Source organism: Acromyrmex echinatior, chromosome 5 (assembly GCF_024713525.1).
Source record: "Acromyrmex echinatior isolate Ae372 chromosome 5, ASM2471352v2, whole genome shotgun sequence".
In the NCBI taxonomy this organism is placed as follows: domain Eukaryota; kingdom Metazoa; phylum Arthropoda; class Insecta; order Hymenoptera; family Formicidae; genus Acromyrmex; species Acromyrmex echinatior.
The window spans coordinates 8,730,245-8,755,224 of record NC_141856.1 but is presented as its reverse complement, the minus strand read 5'-3'; the positions used below and the strand labels follow the sequence as shown (position 1 = coordinate 8,755,224).

General features: G+C 27.3%; 1 protein-coding gene across 5 annotated transcripts in view; it reads left to right on the top strand.

Moving 5' to 3' along the window:
* The first annotated feature begins 15,974 nt into the window (after positions 1–15,974).
* Positions 15,975–24,980, top strand: part of Nmdar2 (glutamate ionotropic receptor NMDA type subunit 2) — a 183,172-nt gene continuing 174,166 nt past the window's right edge. For 4 of the 5 annotated variants that reach the window (XM_087406182.1, XM_087406184.1, XM_087406179.1 and 1 more), the window contains exon 1: positions 15,975–21,449. The gene's annotated coding sequence lies outside the window, so the exon portion shown is untranslated. The remainder of the gene's footprint in view (positions 21,450–24,980) is intronic. The other variant, XM_087406183.1, reaches the window with a different exon arrangement.

The following is a 24,980-nucleotide window of genomic DNA, read 5'->3' as shown; positions in this document are numbered from 1 at the left end:
AATATAAAATTACGAGATAATAAAAACAGCTGCTGGGAATTTGCAATGTAAAATTTTGCGCAATAAAATATAAATATAACTAGAATATACTCATATGTTTTTATTTAATACAACTTGTACTAGATCATGTAAACATACGGATATATTCTAGTCGTATTTATATTTTATTGCGCAGATTTTATAGCATGAATTCATAATAGCCACTTTTATTTCTTCATAATTTTTTATTTGTTATAATTTAATGAAAAAAGAAAAAATCGGCAATAGCATATGAGAATGATTTCTCATCTACGAGCGGTTGAAATATCAAAATAATAAAACTGGAATGTAATTGCAAAAGTGAACACAAGTTATAAATATGAGTCTTATTAATTCGAATTTTCTGATTATTCTAAATCAAACATTATTTAAATTTTAATTTAAACTGTTGTAAATTTTATTAAATGTTTGCAAATACTACACAAAGATTAGAAAATTTTATGGTGATTGTTCTCATTTTCGTTTGTGTTTTATAAGATTTCAGCGTTTCTAAAAAATATAGGTTGGATCGCTGACGCCACGTTTTCAGCATTTCATAGCTTCAAGAAACTTAAGTCTTTTCTTTTCTGGGCGTTGAAAGTTCGAATTGAGGATCAACATCCGTAGGCTAAACATGTCAGCAGTTTGCAATTATTTCTCTACTTGTGAAATATATTTTCGAGTTAATCAACAATATTTTAATATATATAGGTTCTCTAATTGAACAAATTTTATTTAATCGCAAATGTATTTATTGCCTAAATTATAGAATTATGAAGATATTTGCAAAATACTGAAAATAATTTATGTAAAATTAAACAATTTGTTTATCATTACAATTTTATTATATATTTTTGAAATGCGTTTGTTTTATATTGAATTAAAACATATAATCTATATTGATTTTATTCATATAAAAATTCAATGATTGATTAAATAAAGAGTAAAATACAAAAACATTATTTGCAATATAATATTTGACAAAAGAAAAATTTAAGGTCAACTGAAATAAGTTTTTAATTTTGATTGTTTGTTATTTAAATATTTGTCATCGTATCAACAATTGATTTTATTAAATACTTTCAATTTTTAATTAATTAACATTAATTGATTAACATTATTAATTTGAAGATTGAAGAGTTCATTATGTTTAAATTAAACAGTTATAACTTTTGCATTTTAATTTACATTTTTGCTTTTAAAGTCTCTCACACTTATACATCTATTTATAAACTTTTAATTTTTTAATTTTTAATATTTACAACATATACATATATGATTATATAATAATGTAAGTAGTACGTGCTAATGTGCAAGCGATGTAGAGGATAGAGGAGGCTTACTAGCAAAGAGCATACATATGAGATATGTTCTGAATCGTTCAAGACATCTTTTAGAGTGAATCAGGACAAAATAGATGTTTGCCTTCGTAGTTCGACTTCTCAGCTCGACATGATTAAGCTCCACTTTCGCGGCATCTCTGAAATTCGTCTTCGAAAGGTTTCCTTTAGATGGACTCGAACTTTACCTTTTAGTTAACGGAGGAAATTTCCACACAATTCTGTTCTAAGATGGTGGTGACGATGCTCTGGTCTATCTTACTAATACTTTAATTAAGTCTCCATCACCATAAGTGTTTGCTGTCAGTTGAAAAATCAGAACGCTCTGTTCTAGAAAAGAATTTTGCTGTCCGTCTATTTTAATTAGAAAATACTTCGTTATCATATTCTCACAAAATGCTATATTTAAGTTTATTAAATTTTATTTTGCTTTTTTAGTGCAGTGAAAAATACATCTAAAAAAGTAAAAATATACTATAAATATTTTTTTTATATATATTTTTGTATTTTTAACAATATGTTTTTATTTGCATTGAATGTTATAAATAATATAATATTCATGGATATTTTTTTCCAATTAATTGTAAATTTTTGTAACACAGTATCAATGATAAAATGCATTGTTTAAAATGTTAATACATATACCTTCAATTTATCAGTCTTTCAATTTATCAAAAAAATAATTATTAAAAAATCATTACCTTTTCATATTTCTGAAAAAACGTCATTTTAAGGTTACTGAATAGTTCAACTTTTTGGACAGCGGACATTTGAATTTTTTTTTTATAATTTGGAACATCATCTTTAAAGTATTAAAACATATTTTTTCTGAAATCACGTTTCAGAGTTTTGAATTTTTATATGATAAAGTGTATTTCTTGCATTTTATTATTTAATTAGTTATAACATTTATATATTTATTTTATTAATAAATTTTTGTTTATTAATAAATTTTATTAATTTTGATAATAATAAAAGTAGCATTGAAATTTTAATATGAAAAAATAGAGTAACGGAAAGTCACAGCAAGATTGTTGCGTCAAAATACGGTGTGCCTTGCATGTATATCATCACGTTCTCATATACCTACCTATATTTCTCGTATATGTTTAATAAATACGGTACATTGCTGGGTTTCATAACACGAACAACGCACGCTACGAAGTGTCGACGTCTCTCGTGCGCATTAGCGCCGTCGTGAAGCTAAAAGATGAGAGTGGTAGAGTCATTAACGCGTAGTAGAAGAGATCATTTCTAGCAACGTTCTCACCTTTTTCTGGATGTTATGACGATGAGAATCCACGCGTGTATATCTCCGACAACGTATTTTTCGCCTTGAAATACTTGAGAGCAACTCCAACGAAATAATTCGTACACCACAATAACCGTCAGATGAAATATTACGCGTGTGTAGTATTAAAAATTTATTCTCTGAGATAGATAATACGTCTTTTATTGTAAATTGTTTTTGTTAGGTAATAATATGTCTTATAAATGTCTCGATTATTCAATTTTGGTCAACAATATTATTTAACAGTTTTTGATCAACAATTTTGATCACAATTACCGTCAGATAAAATATTAATAACGATATTATTAATAGTATTAATAATATTCATGTTCTCAATTAAGTTATAAGTCTTGTTTCAATCTTGTTATAAGTCTTGACTGTTCAATTGGTTAATAATTTTGGTCAACAATTTCTATTATTATCAAAAATAACGTAAGCAAAACTTTTCGCAATTTGTAAGCAATAACATTCACTGCAAATACTTCCTCTTTTGAGTCGCACCTCTCAGAAATTGCACAAAAGCATTATTGAAATACATTTGTTGGCACTTTCGTTGTTCCGCTGGATGACAACGACGAAATTCCGGGCAATATTTCCCATGTCACTTAAAACTCGAAGGATTCACGCAAGAACTAATAGAAAAGTATGCAGGAATTCCAATTTAACTGTTCCATCGTCGATTACATTGATTGGTTTTCTCGTTTCAAATATACGTTTCCGGAAATGTCAGTCGAAAACTTTTCGTACCGATTTATTGGTGATTGTCCTCGCAATCTCTCGTTATATATCGAATTTTACCACAAGAAAAAATTACCTGATAAAAATTGTATGCTAGATAAAAAAGAGAATAAAAAGACATTATATAACTATATATATATAATAGTTGGAAATATTATATTTTAAGCGAAAAATTTTATGTGTTTGCGTATGTTGTGATTATTGCTGTTAAAAAATTGAAAATGTAAAATTAAAGGAACGTAATATGCATAATGGAGAGTTTTTGCAATACCGTTCATTCAGATACAGTGAATACTAAGGTTACGTTATCTTCTTCTCAACAACTATAATTAAGAAAAGGATAACGTGATTTTAGCGTTTATCTGAATCTATGTTATTGCAAAAACTCCCTAATATTAGATTTTATTAAGGATTATTCTTTATTTAGGCTATTGTATTAAAAAAAATGTTCCCGGTTTTTTTCCTTCTTTATTTTTAAGCATTATGAACTGTTATACAGAATTATATGCTCTAAAATTTATGTGAAACATAATTTTAATTCATATATAGGTACATTATATAACAAATACTAGTTTACAATTGTATTCGAGCAGTAATGCTGAACAATAAGACGAAATAAAAATTCTATTAACAGTTTCGTTTTAAAAATTCATTTTAAATGAAGTTATAGATTTTACTAAATCCTAAGATTATTGAAACATCAAGGAGATAACAAACAAGCAGGTGAACTAAAGCGATTAGAAGCTTTAATCCCACTAAGTACTTATTGGGATAACAAATTCGATACCAAATACAGCGCTTACTATAATCGGTCTGTTATACATGGGCGATTGGTCAACAAGGTCTGCAATACTGCTGCTTTACCCAGGCCAAGAGGTAAAGCAGAGATCAATAGGATAAGTACATGATAATCGACGATGCTAATATACATATAGATAATAAATCTGTATCGGATGCAGTTTTTAATTTTGCTAATAATAAAACATAAACTATGTACCTGTATTCTTTAGAACGACTGTACATATGAATCATCAAATATGATAGAGAACGGTCAACATTTCGGTCAAAGTTAGATGTTTCGAATAATACGATATGTATTCTTTATTAAATAAATTTATTTTATATATGATTGCGCACCGGTAACTTTCAACACATTCGATCTTGATACGCTACTCCTCCCTAAATTATCCCTAAATTAAATTAGAAAAAAAGTGTTTGAAGTAATTATAATTATAAAATATTTTTACAAAAGTAAAAAATATATCCTAAGTACATAAAATGTATATAAATATACATTAAATAAAATCGTAATTATTCAAAAATTTATATGAATCTATAATAATTAACCAAAATCAATCTAATATTAACCAAATATTGTTGACGAATGTAACTCTTATAAATATACTTTAAAATATTACAATAAAACGAACTTAAAGTAAAAAAAAGGGAAACATAAAACAAAAACTTGACATGCTCGGGTCATGTTTGCTTACTCTTTTCACAACTGCGCACACCAAGTTTTTGTTTTATACCTTACTTTTTAATTTTTAATATCTGTCATGTCTGACTGAGAATGTTTTATTAAAATCACGCGTTATAATTTTATTACTCTTTAATAATTTGATTAATTTAAATTTTTTGATTTTTTGATCTCTGTCACTATTATAATAAAAGGGCGTTGAAATTTTGCTTCAAATATTGTCGAAAGAATATGAAAATTTAGATAAAATTTAAACTTTTTTTATTAAATTCAATTTTGTGACATATTTGATATTTTTATATAGCGCAAGATTTTTTCCTAGAAAAGAATGAGATCTACTTGCTTCTGAAAAATAACTTGCTTGGATAAGGGTTAACACAACTTTCAGAGTTATACCGCGCCTAAAGGCGCGGTATAATTTATCTCAAGCAACTAGGTTACATAAAGCAGATGTCATTTACATCTCCTTTATTCACCTGCAGATTTGGCTAGTAAGAATTCTAAGTAGCTATTTATTATTCGCACTGAATACGCTTTTCTCTTTCATCATGGCGCACGCGCTGTCCCCCAGTTTAAATATTTGTTTTCACTTATCTCTCGTGACCGTAGTTAATTAATGACCGTGATTTCCATTTTCCTTCGCTCAGACGTGAGCTGAATCCGATTTAAAGTTTTGTGAATAAATCCAAACAGTGACATAATTGTGAATATACATATATAAACTAGCTACTTGAGAAATTACTATCTGATAACGGCTTGACCGTTTCTTTTAATTTAAAATGTTATAGTTTTGTGCATTATTTTTATGCAAACTGTTGCAAATCGTCCATTATTTTTTTGCAAACTGTTGCAAATTGTTTATAGATAGCATGAAAAATGGAATTATAAAGAGTAAATACTTGAAAGAGAACATTTAATCAATTAATTAATGAGATAGAAATAGTTGCAGAACAGATTATTTATGATTTATTCTTTAAAAATTTATATACGATGTATAAATTTTATTGTTCCCCTAATTTAACTTTTTGCTGTTTTATTACTAGAAAATATAATTTTAAAGAGTAACTGTTGCTTATATTAATATTAATTTCTATCGTGCTATTTAATATTTAAATATTTAAATATTATAAAAAATTAACTTTAATGAGACAAGATAGGATATGACTAAATATAATTAAATAGGAATAATTCATTAAAAATAATGTAAATGTTATTCGCTCAGAAAGGCGACAACAATAGGAATAATTCAATTGATATATTTATTTATTAATGTATTATATAATTATACATATTAAAATAAAATGAAAGATGAAAAAAAGAAAGACCAAAAATGAACAAATGTTTGTCAGAACTAAGTATTTGATAGATTTTTCATCCGTAGTATCATAAAAACAGAGAATGCGCGCAATTTCCCCAGACTCTCACAAATCCAGAACTCTGAAAAGTGCTCCGAGAAGCGATTAATTACAATTTATTATTTATGCCATTGCAGTGTGTTTGAGATAAAAGTTCCAGAATGGAACTCGAAATTTAACCACAATATTGATTTATATTTGTAGTATTATTGATGGTAAAATTAGTTCGATTATTCATTACCTGATTGTTAGATAAGCAACTGATGTAATGGGCTGTTATTAATTCAATGTGATTTTTTTATAAATGATAAAACGATAGTTATGTGAATATCATTTTTTATCATTGTGAATAAATCGGTAGCTTTAATAATAATTGACACATGACAGTGCGTGTTGGCAAGTAGGACTGGGCATATATTTGAAATACTTTTATTTAAAACATATTATTTGTAATATAAATGTATTTTGTATTTTGTGTTTTAGCGGAGCACATAAAAGTATTACGCATTTTGTATTTAAAACCGAAAGATTAAAAGTTTTTTGTAATTCAAATAATAAGATTGATTATCGATCTTAGTATTTAAAATACAAAATACAAAACTTTCAATCTTTTGTTATTAACATAAAATATAAAATACAAAATATTTTCATGTGTTCCGCTGAAATACAAAATACAAAATACAATTGTTTTTCAAATAAAAGTTTTTCAAATACACGCTCAGCTCTCTGTTGACAAGTACAAGTTTGCTGATGTTACACACTGATATACATGATTTCAACATTTTTATAATTGAGTTTTGATCTGACACTTTAGACGTCTTAACAGTAGCCAATATATTAAAGAAACAAAAAACGGCTTTTATATAATTTATTGAGAACACATTCGACGTTCTTGCAGTCGGATTCTATTTTGGATGTGGGAGGAGGCGTCAGAGAAAAGTACATTCCGGCCTCCATTATCCGAGCATTCGCTATCTGAATGTTTTATCATTCGAGTGATTTACTATTCAAGCACAGTATTTCCTTTTAAAATAGGAATTTCAGTTACTGCAGGAATATTAAACAATTATAATATGAAGCAAATCACAATAGTCACTATAACAATCATTGTGAAACAAACATAGAATAATTATTATTTGGTAATAATTATTATTATGAGGTAATATATGAATAATATACACGGATAGCTGAAACAACAAAATTAATGGATAAAAAGTAATTCAATGTTCGATTAAATGAATTAAAATAATCAGTTAAAGGGCTCAGAACATTTTGTATTTTCATTAGTTAAATATATATGTTTAGTAATTTATAACAATAGCGAAGAATATCTTACTTGTACTCTGAATCCTTTAACTGATTATTTTAAAATTAATGGAATTTCTTGTGTTTATGAATAAAAAATCGTTGCTAAAATAAAATAGATTTTATAATATTTGTTTTGTTTATAATTCTATCCTATTAATTATGAAATTTTTAGCGCAATTTCCTGCCATACTCTTAGAATTGGTTTAATCAATTTATCGAGTTTAATATGATCGTAATTCAAGCGATAATTATTAACCGTCATTAGAATCAACCATTGTTCATCATTAATCTCCGTTTCGAGCGAATAAATTTGCTTCATTTATCTCATTCTAAATTGGATGTTTGTTTGTTAACCTAGAAAAGAGCTCGATTTACTGATGTTAATTGAAAAATGAAGCTTGGTTATAAACGTAAAAGCTAATTAAACAAAAGGAAAAATAGAATTTAGTAAAAATTTTAGCAGAATACATATTATATTACTTAAAAATATAGAAATTATAATAAGAATAAGAAATAAGAATAAAAAAAGTATAATAATTGCATAACAAATTGATTCATCAATAATATGAAAATTTTTATTATATTATTCTTCTAAGCGAAAATTAGCAATGTTCATTTTAAAATCAAATTTGGGATAAAAATTTGGAATAAATTTGGAGTAAATCCGAAATTTGTTAACTAATTTGTTAACAACTTTTAGTTAACTAAGAACTGAAGATAGAAATGTATGTAATATTGAACTTCGAAATATAATATTTTTATCTGGGAAGATTATACATCGATGTATATCGCTGTAGTATATCGATAATTAAATATTAAATATTAGTTTATAATTATAATATTATTATTAATTATTCGATAATTAAATATTAAATAGATTCTTTATTTATAAATCATTTTTCGTAGCAAACGCAGTAAAAAAATTGAATTTTTAATGACATGACGATGAAGGTTAAGCTTATTGTGTATTTTATATAACAATTTTATTTTATAAAAATTTAATTTTTGAAAAATTTTAAGACTGTATATCAGTAAATATAAAAATATCTGTAAATATATAATCTATCTCTCAAAATGTAGTTTCAAGAAAGTGATTTCAATAAGGATTTTGTTATCTTAAAATTCTAACAGTCAAGTATTATAGAAAATGTTAAGAATATAAAATTTAATATATATTTTAGTATAATATTTCATATTGTATATCGTAAATTCACATTATGCACACGAAATTTAAATTATGCTTTGAAATTTAAAAAGATATCTTGAGATATTTCGATATATACAACATGGCGCAAGGCTGTATAAATGGTATTGTCAAATATCGGCGATCATTTCGGAGACAAGCTAAAAAGGATCGCGAGGACGTTTTTGCGTAGCAAAGAGCTTATTACTCCTAGGTAATACTTTTGCAATGACGTTTGTATGTGTCGCCATATAAACACGTTTGTCGCATAGTAGATCGATGTGGTATAGATACATGTCTCGATTCAGAGCATAACGATGAGGACAGTCGGAAATCGTGGCATGATCTTTTGTAAATCGTACGTGACTGGAGGCTCGGCAAACTTCATTAAAGTTTGACATCCGCAGGATTGGAAAATGCGGCGAGTTCATGGTCGCTTGCTCTCTCGTAAATCGCGCATGGTCGCAGAGCAATGCTCTTCTGCTTTTAGAGTATGCCATTCAGTCGGGATTGTAAGTGTCGAGGGTGGACTTGCGGCTATTGTGGTTTACGTTAATACTCTCGACCTTTTATGGAACTAATTGAATCCAACAAACGGACTTGACAATTTCATTTGACTCGTACAGATGACGCAGAGATTTTTTGGATTATTTATAAAATATAAATTGAAAATTCTTAAAATAAACTTTTAATTTCAGATTTTTACCCGTCCACAAATAAATAAAATTATGCATGCATAATGTTTTTATATAGAAAATGTATGAACATTTATTATTTATTTTATATTGTTCTCTTTTTTATTTAAAAAATAAATAAAAAATATCTAAACAGAATTAATAAAAATATAGATTTTAATTGGTTCAAAATAAATTTTGAAATAAAAAATTTAATTTAATGTAACATTATCTTTTTTTTATTAAAATAATAATTTATGTAAAATTATTTAAATTAACTTTAACATAATAAATTTTAATATATATTTCTTTAATTTAAATAACAATTTCTCTCTCTCTCTCCTCTTTTCTCTTTCTAAATATGTTATTGAACTATATATTCTATATATTTGATACCCCTTTCGAATATTTTTGTTGAATAATAAATTTTTAAATAATATATTTGCATAGATAGACTTTTCTATCACTAAAAGAATAGCAATAATATTTATATTGCGCATAAATATTTTTCGTATGCATTCTCATAACGATAGCTATGCAAACAAACAATGCTGACTCGTCACGAGTTCAGAGACTGGGATAGAGAATTTATTCGTGGCAGAAATTATTCGTATGAATCATATGTTCGAAGCACTTCGTTCGTTGAAACTAGTTATCCCGTGGATATATAACGTGCCAAAGATGCGAAATGTAAGTCGTGAAGATGCATTGCTCGTGATTCAGTTGCGTATGTATAATAGAGACACAACCGTTAACGAATGAAGACAATGTCTATAATATATTTGTACATTTCTGTGCATATTCTATATATTTTATTATTTTTTATTCTTTTTATTTACATTTGTATTAAGTATGTTTTTAAATTGTATATTTAAATTGTAAACATATTCTTATGTAAATTCGTTTTATTTATTAGTAAAATCTTATGCCAGTTTACATATTAGAATTACAATTGATGCCAGTTTAAATTAAAATTACAATTGATTAATTACAATTTTTAATTAAAATTATTATGAAAAAAAATGTTTTGCACGAAAGATTTGAAAAGATACGTGTATCTCATGACAATTTTATTTGACCTAATATGTAATATTTTTTAGAAAAATGTTCTTCTCTAAAGATATTATTGTGCCAAGTTGTACCTATAAGTGACAATAAATCTTCCAATTTTTCTAAATGCATTCGTGTAAATGCGAATCCATGTTTTCTTCACATTTTGTTCATTTTTATGATGTTCTCGCGCAAATTGTACGCAGTAATTTTCATCGTATCATGTATTACGTATATCAGTATAACATCGTAAATCTGTCATATAATTTCGATATATTTTTTTTTATCACTTACATATTTTTTCTTTGATATTTTGTTGAATATATTTTTCTATTTCCGTATGCAGATAGGCGTTACTGTTTAAAATTAAAATATTCATTTTTCATGAAATATAAATTTTTCTTTTCCGTTGTAAATTCAGTCTGTTATTCTCTATTTTCCAACGTCTCAGTTTTTACAATCAAAGTGTAGCTACATCTCGTGAATGAGGATGCTATCTTCTTCCGCTTTTCCATTCTTTCTAATAATGAAATTGCTTTTTGCAGTTTGTTTTTATCTTTCTGAGAATTATATTTAAATTAATTTATTCATCGTTGAGGTTCACCATCTAAAATTAAAGTATAAACAGAGTATAAAAAGAAGTTGTTACCGTTATTTTCGAGAAAAGAATAATTGATAAGTTTTAATACGATAAAAGTAAATGGAAATTCCTGTTTGCAAATATAAAAAGTTAAAACTATTAAGAATGAAGAAATTAAATTGTGAGAAATACTTTAATTTAAAAATTTTCTATTTTCGACATTTATACTTGACTTTAATTTTTTAAGCTGCTTTTTTCTGAATGTAATTCATTTTTATATATACATAAGAGACACAGAAAAATTACCGTATTTCACACATACACCTACGTGCTCGTATGCGCGTGTATTATACACTATCAAACTATTTTATCACATTCTGTGTATTGAATTGCGCGTATTTTTACTGAAATTAGCGAATTCCATATTAAATAATTCGATATGTAAATCTGGGTTAATTGGAAAATTAATTAATACTATGTCGATGACGCAGGACAATTTTATAGATAATTATAAGCGAGTTTTTCTGGAATTTTATAACTATGTGTATTAATTATCGTTGCGGTAATCGAACTTTCTAACGATATTATGGAATCTTGCTTTTGATTCATAATACACATGCTTTAACTTTTGTTATTACATAGTCGTTAAAGAAAATTTCGGTACTAATCTAATAATAAACATTTATTGTAAAAAAAATAATTTTATTACTTAGTTTTATGTTAGGATCTTTATAATAGTATTTATTAATATATTTTACAGCACATATAGAATAACATTTTATAAATAAAATATCTGAATTGAAGAGAATCAGTTAAGAGAACATTATAAATTGAAATATATATTATTTATTTTCCATTCTATTTAATTGTAAATAAATAAAGTAGATAAATAAAGAACAAAAAATAAATTAAAAAGTCATTAATTATTTTGAAATTAAAAAGATCATTTTTATTTTTTCTAAACAAATGTATATTTTATTAAATAAGGCTATTCTTTTCATTTTATTTATTATTTTATTATTAAGTAAAATAAATAAATTGCTAAATATATTTATATATTTCTATATAATATGATATTATAAAGAAAAGATAATATCTTTATAAACATGCTTACTGAGGGAAACTAATTTCCGATACAAACAATAGAATCGAGCGTCGTAAAATTTATCACGAGTTAACTCGTCAACTCTATGTGAAATTTTCTTCTAATTGTAACAACCATTGGCAACAATATCAGTTGACTTTATTGATAGTAGTTAGATATTTTAACTCTAAATAGAGTGATCAGTAAATAAATAAACGTGTTAATAATAAATATGTCAAACACGTCAATTTGTTATGTAGTGATTTGCAATGAATTCTACATCGATTGCCGAAAGCTATTCATAGTCTGCATTCGAAAGCGATGCAGAATCGTGCTCTGAAACAGAAAGATAAAACGGACCACGCCCTTTCCCACGTCGAGATTCTCATCACGCATAGGCGAGCCTGTAAGAAACATATTTCTCGAGATAAATGTTATAAAATTACTCCCGATTACTCTCTTCAATATTTGTTATTCACTTTTCGTATATCTTCTTCTGGCAAATATCATATAAAACGGTATCTCAGTTTCGCTAAAATATTTAATCACTAGAATCGTACTATTATATAAATTTTTAATTTGTAATTTGCATTTATACAGTGTTTGCATTAATGATAATTTCAAAACATATAATAATTTCAAGAAATTAATAATTATAACAAAAAGTTATTTTAAAACAATACAAAGATATGAAGGGCACATAAGAGTCAAATAAACAATTAAGAGTATAAAAAAATAAAATATAAAGTATGTACAATTGTATAAATTAAAAAATTACAAAAAAAATTATTTTATTGTTAATAAATCTGATCGGAATAATATTAGCAGAACAGTACAGCGATTCTCAACAGATATTCTTTCCATATTCTTTAGACATTTAAAAGTATTATGATAAAATTTCAAAATTTTATGATGTGATAAATTTAGTAATTTTTAAAAAAATTTTGCAGAAGGTGAAACGTTTATCTTTATCTACAGTTTACGTAATGGAACATATTTTAGTTACATTTGAGATAAAAACAGATATATAAAGCAAAAATAATTATAACAGATAGCGTACATATGACTATTAACTTTTAAATACTTTTGATTTAGGTTAATGTTACATATTTATTATACATGTTACACATATTTTATGGAGATATTTTTGCCTACAGTAAACTTGTGAACTATGAATATGAATGAAAAAATATGGACAAAAACATGTTGCTACATTTCTGACAAATATTTACTATTTACATATTTTGATGACTTAGTCTTATAAATCTGATTTTTTTATGCCCCAGCAAAAAGTTGAAGATAATCGAGCGATTTTTATAAATTACAGTGGTATTACAGATATTATTATTATGTGACGAAATTTATTTCGATAGGATTGAACTGACTGAATAAAATATTAAGAAAATGGAAGGAACTAACAAAAAATTCGTGAGATTTGTGAGATTTGCGAGCACGTATTTAAAAAATTTTTGCAATATAATTTTCGTAACATTATCTGATCAGCAAAATGTGAACGCTAAATGAAAAAATTCCTGTCATATTCGTCTGAATTCCAAAGTGCTAAATACATATGCGATGAAATTAAAAGAGAATCGATTTAATTCAGTGAAAATATGACTTCAACGATGTCAGTCGAGATAGCACGTTATTGTCGCTGCTTTTTTTATTTCAAACATTACGATGAATTGAACTTCTGTTTTAACATTCCAATGTTGTGATGTGACCGTGAATGCAGTAAGCGCGAGATAAAAAAGTCGATGGTATATTCCAAATAAAAAAGACGGAAAACTGGTGGGCAGAACTTTGTGCAAAATTGAATAAGCAAAACTTTGAAGATACATTGTGCATTTGTAATGTCGTCAAGTAGATTTTACGCGATGCTGATTGTACTTAAATGTAAAAGTACGTGTTACGATTAGAGAACTCACCGAGTAGTTATCTGAGGCGTTTTCCGTTAGGTGAATTGAGTCCTAAATTTCTTTTATGTTTCTGATAAATAACACTCTACAGTATATACGATTCTATTATTCATATAATAGTGATTTACAACTAATTTTAGCACAAATGTGAAAAAAAAAATTAAAAATTAAATATTTTTCAAGGAAGAAATATTAATTTTAATATTATTTTTATTAAAAAAATTTAGCAATTCCAAAAAATTACAGAAAGGATGGTTCTGTTGAATCTAAACATTTAGCTAGATGGAGCTCTGAAAAATAATTTTGTTAACCTATCAAAATAATTATGTAGGACGTTCAAGCTGGTTGTTAAAATGTCAAAACTTTTTACTGCATTGCTCATCATGTTTGAATTTTCTACGAAATTATTTTGATAGTCTGACAAATTTTTTCAGATATGTATGTACCAACTAAATTTTTTAAAGATATATTATCAATTGTTCTTTCTCGTGTTTATAATTAATTGCTACGTAATAACTTCTTAATCTTAATTTAAATGTAACTAATATCAACGATTTCCCTCAAACATTAATTTATACTTGAATATATAATTCATTTCCAATTACAGCGTTGAGGTTGTTGAAAGACTACTTACAATAATTTAACAATATTTTTTTAATAAATAAATGTTTTATGACAAAAATAACTTGTGTGATCGCAGTGTACTAAAGCTCTTTTATTTATGCACGTAGCGTGGTTTTAAAAGCTTAATATTGCAGCTTTCGTCCCTATCGAAATGACATGTAAATGAATTCCCGGAAAAAGAGCAAAAGACTGGCGTTCTGTCACCATCAAACTGTATTTGCATCCAATCCCATCAATAATATGAACCGCATGAAACTTTCAACAATGTTCACTTCGAATGAAATCGCGTGAATGAATTTATAAGAAAGTGCTACCAATTGATGAGCGAATTTCCTTAAGAACTTTTATTACTGTTGAAAGGTCAGAGTCTTGCGGTTCCTCGAAAACACATACCTGTTGCAGTTCCGAAAGTTGTCGAAGTTATTTGATAAAAAGCACTGCCCTTTCATCGAGACGACTTTAGCGTTGAAGGGACGTTTGGGACTCATTCTTTCTTCTGAACATTCCAACGAGAACCGCCAAATCCGGATGAGGAATTACGTTTTTGTTAAACCGACTATCATAAAAGTTTATAATTCCTGATCATTGACCTTTCTGCGGATTTCGGATATTATCTGTAGAATTTTTTGATCCCTATGTTGTAACAGACTATGTTCTTTAGATCTGTTTTCCTCATTAAAACTTGAAGTAGGGAAATTGATTTTTTTCGCCAATATACGTTGACGATTTTATCAGTATTATGGTTTAATAATTCAGCAATGTAATGGATAGAGAGTGTACTTATTAAATATATTGTAATATTATATTCTGTAAAATGCAATTTCCGCTTGATAAAAATTTAATTTAATACATTAAAAATATTCAATATTGAAAACAATGAGTAATATTATATATTCTTCGAAGAAAAAAGTACTCAATGAGTTATCGATATAAATTTTTGCGAATAACTTTATAGGGTTTTTGCAATTAAACTGTATAATACTGCAAGTTTGTAAAATTAACACTTTTATAAATTCAAAAAGAGACTATCAAATTTAAGCGTAATACTCATGATTTTGACGCATTGTCTTGAAGGAATTTTCTTAATTAATTTGCGAGTTTAGCATTCCTGAGTGTCACTGCCAGCTGCATTTCCGGATTTTGCAGCATTTCGTGTCTCTTCATGCCACTGACGGTTCTTCATTCATATGAATAACCATCCTATTACAAATAGCGGTGATGATGTTGATAATAGTGGTTTCCGGAAATCAATAGAAACGACGGAATAGATTTAATAATTTGATTGTTCCTGTCAGTAAATAAATGTCTACCTAAATATTTGCTATCGTGAAGGCAATTTGTGTAAACTTCAAACAATTTATATGAACTTGAATCAATCGATACAAAAGTAATAATGTGTGAAGCCATCCAATGTACGATTCCAAATTGGTATGAGGTGAATAACGATAATAGGTATTTTGCCCTTTAAATATTTCAGATTTTGTTTTCGTGAAGATTGATATATATCAAGCTGCATTTGTACGTTCTGAACTAAGAGAATATCTTAAAATCATTTATCATTGGTACATATAGAATATATGGGTTGAAGCGTACCTACACCAACTTGAGTTGCAAAGCTTCAGGATATATGTTCCATAATTTATCTTGGTTTCATGAATGTATCTTACAAAGCATTTAAACATATATGTAATAGTTTGATGAATTTAATGTATAATTAATTAATGTATAATTAATGTATAATTTGACAACGTTTGTAATAAAGAAATACTTTTCGTATATTTGTATCGTATATTCGATTCATATTCGCTTGACGCCGCTCTCAGATAACATTTTTTAATAATATTCAGCTAGTTTATATGTATATCTAATTACAATTCAATTTTTTGCTAATTAGTAAAATTCCATTTAATTAATATGTAAGAAAGGGTAGACTGAGGTTGAATGCGGCCACAGTATATAATTATTATATCACATGCAATTATTCACAAATAGAAGTTGGTCAGCGCCATTGGTATTTTGCTAATTAGCCTCGGTGATTAACAGGGAAACTGGAATTCCTCCTAGCCAACTACACTATATCCCAGGTTGACATTACGGTTATGCGATGTCACGTGGAAATCTTGAGTCCCTTATGATGTGAAACTTAGTTAAAATCGCACATTCAAAGATTAGTTCAGGAATTTCATCAAGAAAGGGTTACGGTCTTCAACCTGTGACGGTTGGCTTATGTTCTACCTAGCACCACTGAAACTAAGCTGCTGGATAACATGCGTTTAACTGAAACTATAATTTGATATAGTTTCCTAGCGATTAGAAAGTTCACTGTGAGCGTATCCACGGCTGATTATTTTATAGTAATTTAGATATACAGATTATGCGATTATTAATCGGAAGCGTAAGCCCAATGCCAATGTTTAGACTAATACAGTTTATTAACAAACCTGTAAAGAACTTATGAAGTCAATAAATTTCCTTTGAAACAAAGAATCGATACTGCCGTTTAAAGATGTGTTTACAATTCAAAGCATTACCAAAATTATGAAAATTTAATAAATTGGTTTAAAAATTATTTCATTTTTGTTTGCTGATTCTTATGTAAAATCATATAATATTTATTTATAAATTTGATAAGAAAGTAGCATTACGAATTAAATCAAAATTTTCATAAATACTAAAACTTTAAAATATATTCATACCATAAAATTTATTTGGATCCATTTCATCGTTAAAAAATTATTTATTTAAAACTGTAGCAAAATATGATATTTGTGCTGAATTTAAAAGTAAAATAATTTATTTCTTTTTACACTTGATTGAAAGCGTTTATGATAAAATTTTTTGATTGATATTGATAAATTGGTTCTTTTTAGTTGATTTTTTGGCTGATTCTTTGATAATTGATATTAACCGAAACATGCTCAATGTATCGATGATTATTGTCATAAAATTATTCAATTTTTTGTGTAAGAAGATAATTTACATAAGTCAATTTTTAATGGATTAAGTAATTTTTCTTCTTCAAAGATATAAAAATATTATTTCATATTAGGAGAAAATTGTTTAATATTAAAAAAATATTATTTATACATATATGTATAATAGACTGCCAAGGAAAAAAAATTTTTTTTAATAGGCCACTTGGCTCAAAAGCTTCTATTTCATTCCAAAAAAACATTTCTAAATTTTTATTTAAAAAATATTAAGATTTAGAGGTCGCTAGTAAACGATTTTTAAATTAAAATTTCGATTTTCCCTACATGTTTAATTTGATGCAAAAATTGCTTAATACGGATTTCAAATGTGGTACTGTATGTTTTTTTAATTGCTGAACACGATGTAATAGTTCATTTAATCCAATGATATACATCTTAAGAAATATAGTGACCGATTAATGTGACCAAATTTCGAGTTCAAGGTCGATTTTAGTCTCAAGCGTTGAAATTGTGTCATTTTTTCACATTAATCTGGCTGTATTTCCTAAAGCATATGTCATAGGATTAAATGAATTATTGCATCGTGTTTAAAAAAACATATGTTTTTGAAACATATTTGAAATCCGAATTAAGCCACTTTTGCATCAAATTAAATATGTATTAAGAAACATCAAAACTTTGATTTAAAAATCGTTCACTAGCAACCTTTAAATTTTAATTTTTTTAAAATAAAAATTTAGGCGTGTTCTTTTGATATAAAATGGAAGTTTTTGAGCTAAATGACCGATTAAAGAAAAAATTTTTTTTTTTCCTTGGCAGTCTAATGTATACACAATACAATTAAACCAAAGTTTTACATTTATTTCTACAAATCAGTTTTTGATATTACAATGATAATTAAAATAGTTAATGAATGATAAATTTTAAATAAGATACATGTACATATAATAATATTAATAGATAAAATATTACTATTTCGATAAAATATTATTTTTGCACATCTTCACAAAGTAATTTACAAATCTGTCCTGATTTCTCTATCTCGGCATTCAGTACTTACGCAAATGGCTTTACATGCTTTTTTTTATTTCACATGCTCTCCAATCGGCTTCAAAATCAAACACGGTTTTGATGTTCGAAATGGAACGAAACGATCTGTAAACTGTATTGTCGAAAACCTTTCATAGAAATCGTATTTTTCTGGTCACCATGAGAATGACGAGCGCGTTAGAATGTCGAAAACAAAAACCTCTGAAGGAAGTGATGGTATATCTTTTGATGGTATCTTTTTTTATGTTCCTTTTGGGATTCCGTGAGTATAGGGGATAAATCCTCTACATGTATTTACGATTTTTCATAGTTCTTCATATTGTAGTCATACTTAGAGTAACGTAGTTATCCACCCAATATGGATCGATGACGGTACTTTTCATCCTGCTTTCCCCTTCCCGACAGTCTCGTAGATAGGCACTGCAATTTTCCGTTCTTTCATGAGAATTCCACCGTCCTGTCGAAGCATATAAATGATGCTATTATCTAAGCCATACCATTATCCTTTGATGTAACTTTGAACAATGCTCTTAAGAGATACTCAGCAGGATTTTTATTATTATAACTTGTTTACCATCGTGGAACATTTATCGAATTATCTCTCTACATAATCTCTAAAAGATTTTAAATTTTTTATATGATGAAGTTAACATATGTTCTTCATACATTTATTATGATCTTTCTTTATCTTTACATTTATTAAAGAATTGTTAAAAATTTGTTTATGTCTGTAATTAATCTATAGCTCAAAATTATTTGTAAATCCATTAAAACAAATTTAAATTTTATTAAATTTTTTTAGAAAAGATAAGTTTATAGATCGACATTATTATTGTCTTACATGTTGTATTCTCCGACGATGCTTGCCGCTTGAAGTTCCTTCACTGCATGGCGGTAGACATTGTCTAGAGTAATCCTCAAGGATATATATTCTAACTATAAGTTAACGCGTTAACGCGTTATACAGTCTCCCTTGAGAAACATAAGTACGAACTCACGTACAGAAGTTATTGTGACGCAAATAGTTGGAGCGAATATCGAAGTTTATAGAAAATTATATTGTCATCAACGATATTATTACAGAAATTAATTATCGTGATAACATAACTTATCACGAAATTATACTAAACATCGTATAATATGTCTTTTTTCAATAGTTAATACAAACAACTAATTAAGAGAAAGCATTAATGCAATATGTATTCAGAATTAATGCATTATGCATATTTATCAAAGTGTGATCTCTTGCTATCTATTTGCTAATGTTTGGTATCTTACATACAAAATGTTATAGAAAAATATTGAGAATATAAGAAATGTATGGTATATTTCAAAATGGTATATTTGCAAAAGAATTGTGTTGAAAATGTTTTATATAAATTTAATTAATTTAAATTTAATTTATAAATTAATTTAATTTAATTTTTTAAAGAAAATTGAATAATTCTTTTTTAATCAATTTTATTTTAAAGAATTGAATTTGTTTTTATAGAAATTAAAATATATGTTTATGAAATTGTAATAATATGATTTACATTTTGCTTGAAGTAATTCCCTTCAGTATAATTAACAATCTGATACTTAACCAGAATCATATATGTACGTAGAAGCTATTAAGATTATTTTAATTCCAATTTAATGGTTTTTACATTAAAAAATTTATTTTATTTTTTGTATTTTAAACTACTTTATAACGCGTTTGAAATTCATGACAACTTAAAAGAAACATTTCTCTTACAAGATTAAATAATCATAACAAAGTCCATTACATACACAGAAATATTAGTATAAATATTGGTATAAGAAAATTGATGTAATAAAATTGGTATAAATTATATAAAAAAAGAAAATTTTATTTTAATTTTTCAATGTTTTTTAGTATCGTTTAGAGCTTTAGAGATATTTTTTTTGATAATATTTAAAAAAACATACAAAATCACATAAAACAATTCAAGTTTATACAAAATATCCCTATAAAAATTTTTATTTTTTTAAACTATATCATTTTTTTCTGTAATCATTTTTCTCTTTATTTCTCTCTCTCTCTCTCTCTCTGTTTTTTTCTCTTTTATACATATATGTATTTACATGCTCCGTTTCTATATATATATATAAAATTCTATATATAAAAAAAATTTAAAGGGATAGCTCTGTAGAAAAGCAAATGATTGTTGTACATATTCTATTAACATAAATATTACACATTTTGGAAAAGTATCGGTTGCTGTTTTTTTACTAAATATAGTTCAGATATATTCCGCACATTAGCCGTTTCCCCATGAGAATCTCACGTCTCGTAAAGCAATCATGGGATCGTGGTTTCCCTCACGACGTACAGGATCAATCGCGATCCACATAAGACACTCTGTACCATACGCCGCGCCGGACCGACACGGAGAGGTGGTGCCCCGAAGACGCAGAACTATACTCCGGAGTTTCGGGGTGAAACGCGTGCGCGGGTGGTTTTAATCGGGGGCGGGGGTGCGGTCACGGGGACAGTATCGTCGCTCTTCAGTTGGGTTTGGTACGCGTCTCGCGACTGGCCACTGTGCGCCTCTCCGCAGAGAGCATCTTAGTTCTCTTTCCTATCTTTATCTGGCAAACTTATCTCGTGAGTCGCGCGTGAAACTCGCGATGTAGAGAACTCTTTTCCGTACATTTCTAAAGACTGCTGAAATTTTTCGTTTCATTATCGATCACTTGTCCGAACTTGTCGGAGCAACGACTACGGATGTCACATACGTGTTTGGGAGCCGAAGAGTGTGTTTACTGGTTATACTTTCTTGTCAAGGATTTGGCGAACTGTCACATGATTACGAGGGGTGAGTTGGTTATTTGTATGAAAATTATTGATTTAAATTTATCGGGAACACATAGAAATTATTTGTCTCGTGGAAAAGACGACTAGTGTGAGGTGAATGGTTAAGCTGGCGCCGGACAGTTGACGTAATCAAGCTATGTAGGTGTATAGAAAGGAGAATTGGCCTTGTAATTGTGCAGAATGTGTAAAATAAATGGACGATATGACTTGCGGCTTTACTTACAAGCGGCATTAATGAATGATGAGAAGTTACTGATTTTGACTTACTCGTAAATCGTTAATTATTCATAAGGAAAGGAACAAGTTGATGGGAGATGGGGGAGAGATTATTAATGTACGTACATTCACGCAACATAGTTATCCAAGGGAAGTCCTAAGGACGTTCAGAGGACGATTTAAAAACATCCCCAGGAGAGCTGTTTGTGTTGAAAATTAGAAAATATTTATCAAGTAATACCGCAACATTGCTCAAGATATTTACTTTTATCTCTTAAATCTATAAAAAATATATTGCTAAATCCATGTTGTCAATTGAATTGCTTTGCATTGCATGTGAAAATAAAATATATACGGTGTCAACGATTGAATTTTAGTGTTTTCAATTTTGAAAGATTGCATGCAATCGATGAGTGATACACAATGAAAATGCGGACATATTTATAGTGAAACGATCTAAAGACTGTTGTAAAAGAACTTACTGATTACATGAAAATATAAATTATGTCCATAAACTATTAAATATTATATCACTGCATATTACATCCAAGCAACTAATTATAAAGTAGTATCGAGTTTTAAGAAATAATTTGTGCGAAGTAAAGAATAACAATCAAATAGAATAATTTTATAAAGCTGCAATAAGAAGTATTCCTGATAGTGTAGAATCTAATCAACTAAAACAAACTGAAACTACTCAATTTCTATTATTCTATTTAAAAAGTTTAACTAAAAAAGTTTTAGATGTTATTTTTAAGGAATTCTCGTGTCTAATGAAGTAATTGAGAAAAATTGAAAATAATAGCAAAATTTAAAAAATTTATCTAAAAATAAAAGACTTAAAAACAAATTTGAAGAATTTGAACATATATGAAATCCAAAATAGAGTACTTTTTTGCACAATATTTGCTAAAATATTTTGTGTTTATTTTAGCTACGATGATTAATAAGAATATAATGTAATAAAACAAATGCTTACTCGCGTATAATATTTCATTTTAGAATATTTATTATTTTGTTTTTTATATCCGATTATTTTTTCGTATGTGTAAACGTGACGCGGAAGCTTTGAACGTATATTAGTAGAATAAAATTATGTTGTTTTTGAAAAGAAAGGATAATGATGAAATCCATCTATCTAAAAAGAAAATAATAGTGTGTAAAATAAAGGTAGCCAGATGTTAATTGCAACTGCTTCGATAATCTCGTTTAAGTTATTTGGCAGTAGGACGCAATCGGGTATCGATTCGCGTTCTATTTAATGCGGAACTCTTGTGCGTATATACGACACCGCACACTTCGGAAGAGAGGCATTCACCAAGTGGCTTAATTTAATCGTAGAAATATATAATTGTAAAATGTTACAAAGTCGATGCCAACTATGATGACTTATTTTTCAAGTCAAGGATAACAGTAGATTTGTATCGTCTTATATGCTGTTTTATATATTGAAGAAATATCGCAAAATTTAAACATTTTTCTTTACATGTTAGAATAAAAAATACAATAAAATAATATATATATATATGTTGAAAAATTAATTCGAAGTATTTGGAATCACGTTATACGAAAACAAGATTAATTTACCCTCTGCATCAATTACTATTATATATAAATTATTGTTCGATAATTTAATTTTTGTTTTTTATGTTTACTATAGCAGTAATGTCGTATATTAATGTCGTATATTAATTAATATATATGTGTGTGTGTGTGTGTGTGTGTGTGTGTGTGTGTGTGTGTGTGTGTGTGTGTGTGTGTGTGTGTGTGAATATTATGTTAGTTATGAATTTATTTGTGCATTCTTAGAGTAAACGTGTTATGAATGCATATATAAATTCTACGTAATCGGATTATTAATATCAATTTTGCATAATCGCATGATAATCACCTTGCATTTGTTACATTACAATTTATAAAGAAAAACATTTACTTATGATATCTATATATCAATAACTAATTATTCTCTCTTTTTCTCCCTCTTTCATTTCTCTTTTCTTTTCTCTTTTTTTTCTCAATCTCTTTTTCTCTTCCCGCGGGAATTACTGTTCTGACGTTGATTATTATTTTAATAGATAATGATAATAAATGTATCGCTTATAATTGGCAATAGTTTTCGTACTATTCTATTGTATTGATCGTTTGTACGAATAATTCATACACTAATTCGAATGTATAAGCTTTACCAATGAAAAGCAAATGGAAACGATCTCTTCCGTACTATACTATTAAGAGCGAACAGTTTAATCCTTCATTTAGCACAGTCAAAGTGACTTTAATTGCGCATTTTGTGGTCATAAGTCCACAAATTGCCACTCGGTTATGTGGTTCGGCACATCGTTTCTGACGATTTACTTATGTAGTCGCTAAACTTTGTAGATTAAATGTAGCAAACGGACGAGTGAGATTAATATTCATTCTTGTTAGTATCTATTATCGGTATTACTATCCAATATGTAAAATCATTCTGCTGATACATTATTATACATTTACATCTATAAATTTCTGTGAATATGATTTATTAATTACTTAAGTGCATAATACTTATTGTAACAAATTCGTTTAAATTGTACCACACAAATTTTTTTAATGTGTGTTGTTAGCTTGAATTAGAACTTGAAATAGACTTTATTGTTTATATATTATTTATTTGTTATATATTATTTATTAAATTGAAAATGTAAAATTAATTTGTCAGTAAAGATTTCAGTCGATAATACTTAAAAGATTTTATTTACTGTGTGGAACATTTATTATTAATAGTATGTAAATTGTCGTCCTTTAGGATCTAAAGATGTCTAAGCGGTGAAAATTGTTAATTAACTATCAAGCCACATATGTCGATGAACTTGAAGGGCACAAAGTAAATAAATGAAGTACAAGTGGTTGTCAGAATTGATTGACCTAATGGTGCATTTTAGGGTCATCATGATTACAAAATAGTCTCTGAAAAAAACTAAAAGAAAAATATGTATATGTATACAAATGCTAATTTTGGGTTTATTTCTGAACTCTGTGTATATTTGTAAAGAACTCCGCACTATTTATAATTATATATGAAAAATTAGGTTTTGATGAAATAAGTTAGTTTTTACATATGATGTAGTTTATAATGTGTGAACAAATGATGTCATAAGATATACAATATGATAATAGATAGTTTTTGAGCTATGCTGTATTAAAGGTGTAAAACTTGCTTAAGGAGCATTTTTGATTGGTACACTATAGTTAAATAACTATCCATTATTTAACATTTTTTGTTCACTACATAAACTGCAACATATGTATGAAAACCAAATAACTACACCGAGATCCA